The sequence below is a fragment of the Papaver somniferum genome, chromosome 9, assembly GCF_003573695.1.
Source record: "Papaver somniferum cultivar HN1 chromosome 9, ASM357369v1, whole genome shotgun sequence".
NCBI lineage: Eukaryota > Viridiplantae > Streptophyta > Magnoliopsida > Ranunculales > Papaveraceae > Papaver > Papaver somniferum.
In genome coordinates, this window is record NC_039366.1 from 113,414,616 (window position 1) to 113,426,679 (window position 12,064).

At 35.5% G+C, this 12,064-nt stretch overlaps 1 long non-coding RNA gene across 1 annotated transcript; it reads right to left on the reverse strand.

Moving 5' to 3' along the window:
* Positions 1 to 1,425: 1,425 nt before the first annotated feature.
* On the reverse strand, positions 1,426 to 1,998 carry LOC113313948. The gene is made up of 2 exons (XR_003342146.1): positions 1,883 to 1,998; positions 1,426 to 1,764 (listed from the first exon to the last, which is right to left on the reverse strand). It is a non-coding gene; the product is annotated as an uncharacterized LOC113313948 (long non-coding RNA).
* Positions 1,999 to 12,064: the final 10,066 nt, after the last annotated feature.

Here is a 12,064-nt window from a genome sequence, read left to right on the forward strand (position 1 = left end):
CACTGTGGATGCCACTGTGGATGCTCTTAGATCGCAAAAGATGCATCATATCTCACCAGCGTAATCGTGTCATTCTCTTTCGTTCTTATCAAGTTATTGCCTTTGATAATACGGAGTCAGCTTCGAAGTCTAGAAAAATATGCCATTCTCACTGAGTTCAAATAATTTTCCGGACACCTATTGAGCTAATGTCTTTCTCCTCTTTCGGTCTCATTGAGTTCTAATAATTTTCCAAAAACCTAAAACCTATATTGAGCTAATAATGTCTTTATCTTCATTCAAGCATCTAATCACCTTCTTCAAACCAGAAAATGAAAGCTTTGCACTTTGATGGGAGAACGAAACATAAATGCACAGATAAATATTCTCCCACGACTTTGGTTATTTGATGGGAGAACAAAACATAAATGCAGCCGAAAATAATATTGTCATGACAGAAATATAGACCAACTTTCACAATTCCTGTGAGATCCAAACTTGGAAGCAATGAAGAACTTAAAAACCCAAGAAAAAAAGTAAATAACTAAAGTGATTAGAAGACTTATGTGCTAATTTTGCTATCAATAGAGAGGTCTTAAATTTACAATAAGACCTGGATGATCCGACTATATGGTCTTTTTATTTGTCTAAACTAAGCAGGAAACTACACGAATGGATGCCTTCAAAGATCGGACTAAATGGCAGAGAAACATGCTTAAAAATTTGCCTCTTCTGGTAAACTGAACACTTGCCTATACCCAAAAATAACAAAGCTCATATGCAACACATTCAAAGCATTTACACATTCAGTAAATATGTTATGCTAAGCCATGGTTTTCACTAATCATAGTAGCCCCACACACAAGTGCTAACAACTGATACAATCTTATTCTTTGAAAGTTGATATGCACCCAAGCAAACACACAAGAAAAACATACTAAGAAAAAGTACGGAACCCATGCTTCATTGTTTTAGATCAGGATGGACTACAGGGTGTCATGCCAGATTATATTATTTCCATCAGAAAAAACAGACCATGGAGTCCCATTCTACACCCATCAGAAAAAACAGACCTAAGTGTTCAAACGATTAGGTTATGCAGAGTAGTAATATTCATGGAAACAAACAATCCTCGGTTCCAAATACCTAAGGTAAATGACTGAGCTACTGAACTAAATATAATGCAACTCTTGTTACATTATTCTAGCATGAAACAGATTAAAGAAACTTGATAATCTTATAGCCCATTAGTATAGCCTAAAAAAGCAATTCTTCTAGCATGGGACAGAAGAAACCACATCCATTCACATTAAGGTGACATTTACCCTAGTCATGCTGGCAGCTATTGCAATAACCTGATATAAATGATTCTTCTAGAACAAAATAACAGAAGAAACCATCATCAATTCAGAATAAATTAAAGCAAAAATCATAAACACAAACAAATGAATAATAGATCTGAGACTGGATTATTATGTAAATTCATCAAAATCTGATTAAGATAAAATTCCTCCAAGTATCATAACAAAGATAATACCCATTGTTAATAAGTCGAATTCACTAAGATTGTATCAGAACTAACAGTAACAACAAAACGTGACAACTCTAGATCCACTTGGTTCAACTCCCACTAACTAAAGTAAGATTAAACAAAACGAATTAAGAACTAACTCCGAGAATGAAACCATAGATGAGTGAAATCCTTCGTTATCTTTCTCTCTACTTGGATCTTTGTCTCATCTTTCGGCGCTTCCTCTTCAATCTCCTCATACGCTTCTTCTTCCACTGTATAACAAGATACAAACAAACAAACAATCAACAAAGATTTCTAAACGAAAATCAACAGCGAGTTTCATGAAATAATACAAGATATTTAGACTGATAAGAGGACTTTAGTGATTACCTTAGCCCTCATGGTGGTGACTGCAACTGAAACTTGTTTGCTTCTCTCAAAACCCTAAATACGAAAACCAGCTAGGGTTACTGCGGAGAAGACAGAAGATTTGGAAAAGGTTTGCGATTATTTATACTATCGACTTACGTTCCTGGTTATGATGGACTTAGGTTAGGTGACTGATGGGCTATTCGTCAGAGTTTCGACTTGGCCCATTGCTCAATACCCGTAGAGCAACACCAGGTTAAACAACACCTTCTATTGTGGCTAGGGGGTGACCGGTATGTTTTGTCATAACAATTTGCACCTTTACAATATGACAGTGATATTGTATAAGGCCTATTCCTATGCACATGTCAAGCAGATGATTTTTCCATTTTAGCACCTACTATGGGTATGCCAAACTGCCAAACATATCTGCCTATGTGTCAGGAATAACACGTAGGCATACACGACAGAGTTTCTAACGAGCGATAGAGTGTCAATCGCCAGATGGTCAAACGATCGCTCGTTGGTCATTACAGCACCAGCGTTAGTCATGTTGTCGCTCGATGGATTGATCATCGTTCATCAGTTCTTTATCCAACGATTACAATTTATCCCCTTTATAAATACTCAATTTCAAACTCATTTCAACTCACACAAGAATTTCTAAATCTCTCTAGAATTTCTCAGTCTCTCAATTCTCTTCATCACTCTTCCAATTATTCAAAGAGCATGGTTGATAATATGAACATGTCTGAGTTCGTAGCAAACCAACATGCTGCCGAAAATCAAAGAGTTGCTAATCGTGCCAACGTGCGAAGTCGAATTATGAGGCGATTACCAAAATTTACTAGTGAGGAAGATGAATGTATTTGCAAGAATTTTTTTTTATTTTACTGAGACTTTATTCGCAGATGAATTCAGTCCCCAAACATTTTGGGAAAGGATTTTTGGGAAATTTCAAAAACAAACAATGAACCCCAACAATCGTGATGTCTCAGGGTTGAGTCATCGCTTCACTATAATCAATAAGAAAGTTATTAGGTATGTTGTTTTACTTCAACAAGAAGGTCCAAACATGAGGGATGGTGAAACCATGATGGAACTTTAACAAAGGTGTCGTGCAGAATATCATCGCATCTACGAAAAATACTTCCAATTTGGAAGTTATTTCGAGATTTTAAGAGGGTTGCCCAAATATAATCCAATATTTATGTTTTAATTTAATAATTGTCCACTTAAGTCTAAGTATTGAGTTTTAATAGTGGTCTTACTTTAGTTTAAACTAAAATGTAACTCTACTTAAAATGTAAGATTGAATTAAGTTTATAATTAGGCTTAATTTTCAAAAATACGAGTCAAATTTTCAAATTCATTAAGCTTCGAATTAATCATTAATAGTTATTTTACAAGACATAAAACTAGACAATAATAATCTAAAATATAGACATTAAAAATAAAAATCTGGGACAATGTTCTTTATTTTGTTTATCTTCTTCATTTCATAAAACTTCCAATTTCATGCACTCATGAACGGAATTTCCTTTGTTTATCTTCTTCTTTGTCTTCAATTTTTTTTTTGCCTTGAACTTTTCTTTGCCTTTTCTTAGTTGCAGTTTTGACTTGGTTAATATCCAAAACTTGAAGACTTCCTTGATTTTTACCTATTTCTTTATAACTATCACATATCTTCTTAACGACACCTTCAAGCAATACTCCAGAAAAATCAAGTTGTGTTGCCGAATCAAGTTGGGTTTGAAATTGTGCCATTTAGGAAATTTGAAAAAATAGATTAGATTGAAAAAGACAGAAATAGAGAAATTAGTTTGAGAAATAGAGAAAAAAATTGTTTAAATTTGGTGTAGTTTTTTAGTTTGAATTTTACCTATTTATAGGCGATAAAGAACTAGTTGTTGGCGCTAGACTTTATATCGCGCGATATTAATGGTAGCCTCAGCGATCGTTGTCGATATTAACTATTTCATTCGATAGAAACTCTATCGCTCAGATGTTTTCCCATAGTTGCGCAACTTATTCGACATGCCACCTAGTATGTCAAACAGGTTTTTTTTTCCATGTGCATAGGAATAGGCCTAACAATCTACAACTTTACGCTTTTTATACAAAATTAAATTCTAAAGTGATTCCATCCTCGTAAAAGAAAAAAATCATTGTTGAAAAAAACACTGTAGGAACAAAATAAAATAAGGTTTTAAGTATTCATGTTAAGACATTAATTATTTTCAAATCCAGTATGATAATACAATTTTAGATACACATTGTTAGGTTTGAAATATTATATACAATCCAAACACGTTACTTTTTAACGATTTAACGGTTCAGAACAATTTAGGATAGTCTGAATCTGACATTCAAATAATTTTGTTAGCTGGTTCGCACAATAAACGACATTTTAAAACCAATTTTTCAAGCCTTTTAATGGTTCAGAATAATAAATATGTTGTAAAAAGGATAAAAACATAAAAGAAAAGAAAGTATGGGGAGAAGAAGGAGAACATTTTTGAAAAAGTGGGGGTCTAACAACCACATTCAATATTTCACTTAACAATCTGTATGGACAAACTCTAATATAATTCCAAGAGAATCAACTAGACAATCAGACTCAATCAATGGAAATATATCCAAGAGTTGTATCTCTGTTTCACAATTTAATCAGCAAATCAAACAGATAGAATCCGTGAGCCTGATTATTATGGGAAACAACTTGAAAGGTACCAAAGATCAATGTTCAAGTGTCAATCAATATAATCAACAACCAAAGATTGGATTCTCTAATTGATTGAACTGCGCACAACCTGTGATATTTCTATTATATAACAAAATATAATGCGGAAAATAAATAACACATACACCAGAAATTTTGTTAACGAGAAAACCGCAAATGCAGAAAAATATAATGCGCAAATGTAGTTGAGCCATAATCAATCTCATACTGATCAAGGTACAATTGCTCCTTACGTCTCTGAATCCCAGCAGGACTCTACGCACTTGATTTCCTTAGCTGATCTCACCCACAACTAAGAGTTGTTACGAACCAAAGTCGAAGACTTGATAAACAAATCTATATCACACAGAAAAGTCTATTGTATAGATAAATCTGTCTCCCACGGATAAACCTATGAGTTTTTTTCCGTCTTTTAATAAATCAAGGTGAACAAGAACCAACTGATATACCAGACTTATATTATCGAAGAACAGCCTATAAATATCAATTACCTCACAATAATCTTAATCGTATGGTAGCGAAACAAGATATTGTGGAATCACAAACGATGAGACGAAGATGTTTGTGATTACTTTTTATCTTGCCTATCGGATAATAAATATCGAGCCAATCTTAAAGAATATAATACTCAATCACGATAGAAGATGCAAGATCAGATCATGCAACTACAGAGAAAATAGTTGGGTATGGCTTCACAATCACAGTGAAATATGTAAGTTGTTAACCTACAGGATTTCGTGAAAAACCTAAGGTTAAAGGAGAATCGACTCTAGTCGCAACTAGTATCACACATGAGGTGTGCAGATTAGGTTTCCCAATTCCTAAAGTTCTCCTTTATATAGTCTCCAAATCAGGGTTTTCAATCAATGTTACCTTGGTAACAAAGCATTCAATATTCACCGTTAGATGAAAACCTGATTAGACTCGAGCTAATATCTTTCAACTGTTAGATCGAACTTAGCTTGTTACACACAAATGAAATGTACCTTCATTTAGATATGAGTAACCGTCGTGTACACCTTGTTGGCTCAACAATAGTTAACTGAAGTTAGCCATATGAGCACTTTCATATCAACCTTATTCATCTTAACCGTAACTAGTTCAAATGACTCAAATGAAACTAGTTCTAGAGTTTTTCAATTGTTTATATCTCATAGAAGTATACAAGACACCATTGAAGCAAAATCGATTTTGATTCACTCGAATCAAGTCATGAACATTATAGCCACGGTTTGCAAAAGATTGCATTCCTTATTATATAAATGTACTAGTTCATGAACAAATCGATTTTAGAACATTATCCACTTAGGTACGCGTACGGGTATGCGTATCTAAGTAGCCGGACCAAGTTTGGGTTCCGCCGTTATGTGAACTGGTATGCATACCATCCAAACTCAGCAGAAATTCCCGGACCTGAACCTCACGCCAGTACGCATACCGGTTTGCATACCAGGTTCCCGGACTTTTTCAAAACCAACAAGTACGCATATGGGTATGCATACCATGTTTCCCGGACATGGATTACATATATGCAAGTACGCATACTATGCTTAAATCCATTTGTTTTAAACTCTATTTCAATCATTGAAACTTTCTTAGAGGATGACAATAGTTGAAAAGCGGGGTCTAACAACCACACCCAATATTTCGTTTGGAAATCTGAATAGACAAACTCCAATATACTTTCAAGAGAATCAACTAGACTGTCAGACTCAATCTAGAGAAAAGTACATCAAAGAGTTTTATATCTCAATCTTTCAATTCAATCTGCAATCAGCAAGTAGGAATTTACGAGCGCAATCGAATATAAAAAAATAATTTGAACGGTACCAAAGACCAATGTTCAAGGATCAATCAATTTCAATCAACAACCAAAGGTTGGAGTTCCCAATTGATCGATTCAACGCACAACCTGTGATATTTTAATTATACAACAAAATATAATGCGGAAAAGAAATAACACAGACACCAGAAGTTTTGTTAACGAGGAAACCGCAAATGCAGAAAAACCCCGGGACCTAGTCCAGTTTTGAACACCACACTGTATTAAGCCGCTACAGACACTAGCCTACGACCAATGAACTTCAGACTGGAATGTAGTTGAGCCCTAATCAATCTCACACTGATCAAGGTACAATTGCACTCCTTACATCTCTGAACCCTAGCAGGATTCTAGGCACTTGATTCCCTTAGCCGATCTCACCCACAACCAAGAGTTTCTACGACCCAAAGTCGAAGACTTGATAAACAAATATGTCTCACACAGAAAAGTCTATTGGAATAGATAAATCAGTCTCCCACATAAATACCTACGAGTTTTGTTCCGTCTTTTGATAAATCAAGGTGAACAGGAACCAAATTGATATACCAGACTTATATTTCGAAGAACGGCCTAGAAATATCAATCACCTCACAATAATCTTAATTGATTAACGAAACAAGATATTGTGGAATCACAAACGATGAGACGATGATGTTTGTGACTACTTTTAATCTTACTTATCAGAGATAAATCTCAAGCAAATATTAGCAAAGATAATACTCAATCATGATAGTAAAAGTAAGATCAGAACAACAACTACAGAGAAAATAGTTGGATCTGGCTTCACAATCCCAATGAAGTCTTCAAGTCGTTAACCTACAAGGTTTCGTGAAAAACCTAAGGTTAAAGGTGAATCGACTCTAGTCGCAACTAGTATCACACAGAAGGTGTGGGTATTATATTTCCTAGTTGTTAGAGTTCTCCTTTTATATAGTTTTCAAATAAGGGTTTGCAATCTAAGTTACCTTGGTAACAAAGCATTCAATATTCACCGTTAGATGAAATCCTGATTAGATTCAAGCTAATATCTTTCAACCGTTAGATCGAACTTAGCTTGTTATACACAAATGAAATGTACCCTCCTTTAGGTTTATGTAACCGTACCTAAACATGTACACCATGTTGGCTCAACTGTAGTTAACCGAGGTTATCTATATGAACACTCTCATATCAACCTTATTCATCTTAACCATAACTAGTTCAAATGAGTCAAATGAAACTAGTTAAAGAGTTATTCAATTGCTATATTCTCATAGAAGTATACAAGAACACAAATGAAGCAAAATCGGTTTGATTTACTCGAATCAATTCATGAACATTATAGCCACGGTTTGCAAAGAATGCATTCCTTATTATATAAATGTCTTTGTTCATGTCACAACCGATTTTAGAACTTTAACCACTCAAGTATGCAAACGGGTACGCATACTTGAATAGCCGGACCAAGTTTGGTTTTCGCCAGTATGCGAAGTACGCGTACCTCCAAACCCAACAGAAATTTCCGGTCATAAACCTACGTCAGTATGCGTACGGGTACGCGCACTTAGGTTCTCAGACTTTTGGATAGACTTGTATGATTCTTTCCAATAGGAGAATAAATCTCAAGCAAATCTTAGAGAAGATAGTACTCAATACAATAGAATACAGCAAGATCAGAACATGCAACTACAACGAAAATAGTTGGGACTGGCTTCACAATCCCAATGAAGTCTTTAATTCGTTAACCTATAATGGTTTTAGGAAAAACCTAGGTTAAAGGAGAATCGACTATAGTCGTAACTAATATCATACAGGAGGTGTGGGGATTAGGTTTCCGAGTTGCTAGAGTTCTCCCTTATATAGTCTTCTAATCAGGGTTTGCAATAAATGTTACCTTGGTAACAAAGCATTCAATATTCACCGTTAGATGAAAACCTGATTAGACTCAAGCTAATATATTTCAACCGTTAGATCGAACTTAGCTTGTTACACACACATGAAAAGTGACTTCATTTAGATATGGGTAATCGTACCTAAACGTGTACACTTTGTTGGCTCAACAATAGTTGACCGAAGTTAGCCATATGAACACTTTCATATCAACCTCGTTCATCTTAATCACAACTAGTTCAAATAATTTAAATGAAACTAGTTCTAGAGTTGTTCAATTATTTATATTCTCATAGAAGTATACAAGACAAAATTGAAGCAAAATCGATTTTGATTCACTCGAATCAATTCATGAACATTATAGCCACGATTTGCAAAAGATTGCATTCCTTAACACGTCAATGTATTAGTTCATGAACAAACCGATTTTAGAACATAACCTACTCAAGTATGCAAACGGGTATGCATACCTAAGTGGTCGGACTTAGTCTGGGTTCGCCAGCATGCGCACAAGTACGCATACCTTACAAACTCAGTTAAATTCCAGAACTTGAATTTACGCAATACGCATACGGGTATGCATAATAAGTTCCCGACTTTCAACTAACCAATCAGTACGCATACGGGTATGCATACTATGGTTCCCGGACTTAGAGTAACTTGCAACAGATAGCATATAAGTACGCATATTGTGCTATATCCAATCATGGTTACTTGTTATAAAGTCCCAGTTCAATCATTGAAACATTCTTAAAAGACAGGAATAGCTGTCTCACACAAACTATTAGCTTCAAAGCAATTTTCAAGTGATCGAATGATCAATACGAAACATTCTGAGTCTACATCAAATGACTGTCTCGCAAAAATCATGTAAGATGTTACCAGGAGATTTTCACATGATCATCTTTTGACTTTCTTCAAGAATATAAGATGAACTTGGTTAAACCAAAAGCTTACCAACACATATTTCGAGAAATATGTAAGCGAGTTAAACTCAACTCGAGATATCAAATTTGTATAATCGAAGTCTGTATAGCTATACGACTTTTGTCTCAAATAGGAGATAGAGTAGATAGAATTTTGAGTAATAGATGAGTTCAATTCTCCACATACCCTTTGTTGATGAAGTTCCACAAGCTCCCTTTAGTAGTTCTTCGTCTTCAATCGATGAACGCCGCGAAGTCTAAAGCTCTACTACACTTTCTATCATAATCCGAGACTTAGCTGTAAGTAGACTAGAAATCAAGACTTATAGTTTTGGCAACTAAACTTGACAAACAAGCTTGAGATAGAAACGGTTGTGGGTTCGACCAAGCAGTGCTCCAACAATCTCCCTTTATCAGTTTTAGTGACAAAACTGTCAATACATATGGATTAAAAAATAAATAAAGTTTGTAGCTTCTCATCCAAATGCTTGATTTCCTTGGTTCTTCAACATTAATCGAAATCTTCGTCACTTCCAAGTATTCCAGTGAATCTGAACGTGTTTAACTCAGCATCACAGTTGTTGAAGATCCATAGCCATAACAATGAGAAAACAATAACTCTCAATCATTGTTATACAGTGTCATAGTATTATTACAGAACATCAAAGTCCAATTGTATCACAACTTTGACAACAATATTGTGGTGATATGTATCACTCCCCCTTAGTTAATACTTCACTTCACAATGAAAACCACTCCCCCTTACATAATGATCCATAAACCATATGTATTTGTAGTGAACTACACATTAATTATCTCCCCTGTTGTCAATATAAATTGGCAAAGGTCGAAAACTAGTGGGATCATAATGAAATTCTCATGGAGATACTTCATGACTAAAAGAGAACATATCAACTTTGTTTCGTGATGGGTGTCGTAGGCTTAACAAATTAATAATCTTATTTCCACACAATTAGCTGGCAATATAATGGAAGCAAGGATCGTTCCCATGAAGAGCAGGGAGTTTAGTTGCCAAAAATGTCACAAATGGGGATTTTTGTTTTAGATTCAAAAGCTAAATAAATAATAAATCAATGAAAATTAATTAAGATTGCAAGCAATATGGAGAGAGATGATCGAGGAATCCTTCTTCGTAACTAAATATTCATCAAAGTAGTATATTCATCCATTCATCATTAATCATAGATTATTACTAACCGTAAGATAACAAGTACGCTTAGCTATCTCCAAAATCCCTTAAGCCATTGGACAACATGTACACTTAGTCGTCAGAGTCTATCCGGCTGAACCACCTTGAGGTACGCTTACAAGATGTAATTCAGTCAAATGCTTTATGGTCTGTGAATTTAGGTTTAATCCTAGTAGTTAGACTCAGTACGCTCGGTCTACTTTCTAGTGTTCTGTTTACACGCGATTTCTTTATGGAATCCCTCTGCAAGGTCTCACGTTCTCTACTTGTGTAAGAAATTATTCAACAATTACGGATATCCTAACCCTTATTAGCATTAGATTGAGTTAACAAATATATTCAGTTGGCCACCTAAACAATCTATTAATCAACCATATTTATTTTTAACAATAAACACAAACAATAATCATATGAAGAAATCAGAACAGATTCATATACTAAATCAAATCATATATAGTACTTAGAATTCATCCTCAAATAAGTAAATTAGCTAGACATAATGGAGGTTATAGAAAGCAAACTACTGTTGTAGAAGAACTCTAGCTACTGCTGCCTCTGTTGCAAGAGAGCAGCCACTGTCTCCTTGTTGCTATAACCTTTCTGCTACTAGTGCATATATGAAGTCTTTATGCTTCTGTTCTTCTAGAGAATTTTATCGAGCAGTTTGTGGGCGTGAAAGTGAGGGTGAGGAGATGTCTTTCTGTGGTGATTCGAGCCTCTATTTATAGGCATTTATTCCTCAAATTTCGAATCTGATAATCACAAACATTCCTTAGCCGACTCCAACCCTAAAATTGTCTTGAATCCTCACCGTTCATCTTGAAATTCGACGGTAAAAGCATCACTCGGTGGCTGTTTTGCAGCTGCAGTATCAATCCAAAACCATTCTCTGACTGATTGTCGCTCAAGTCTTGACTTCCAAAGATTATCCAACCTCCGCAAATGCGTACCGATGATTCCTTGTTTATCTTGGACGCGGAAATATCCTACAGAGTCCACAATAATCACGGCAGCAGTATCAGTTCCATTCTGTATTCTTGGTCAAATATCTTGCTAACAGCATATCAAACTCCTCAGGTCCGTGCTTATCTGTTCCTTGTCCAGCTAGATCTCTCCTATTGATCTATTTCTTCTCTGTTATAACAACAACATACATCTTACTCGAACTGCACCTTGAATAGCAGCAGCCATTATCACCATGTCCGACCAACAACCACCACCACTGCGTCATCACTGTCACAACTCCAATCACGTCCCTTACCTTGCATTATCATCACCATTATCAGCTGCATCTCGAGTTCTTCTCACGCTTCATCATCAATGCTCATCACCGATGGCAGCAAACATCAGTCACCTCTTTTTTTCTTCATAGTTGAGACAGAACTTAAACCCATCACTAATGACTACGGACTCGAGATCGTCACCAACAAAGGCAGAACGTTCACTTCCAGCTTGAGGCCTTTTTCTCTATTCGTCTTCCATCAATTATCGATGCCATCATGCAGTCACCATCAGTCAACATCGAACACCATTCTCCATCAATCACCACTGCCAATGAATGACAGCATCATCAACGATTCAACTAGCACTCCTCCGTTTCATTCTCAGTAGCTACCAAAACCATGATCATCGT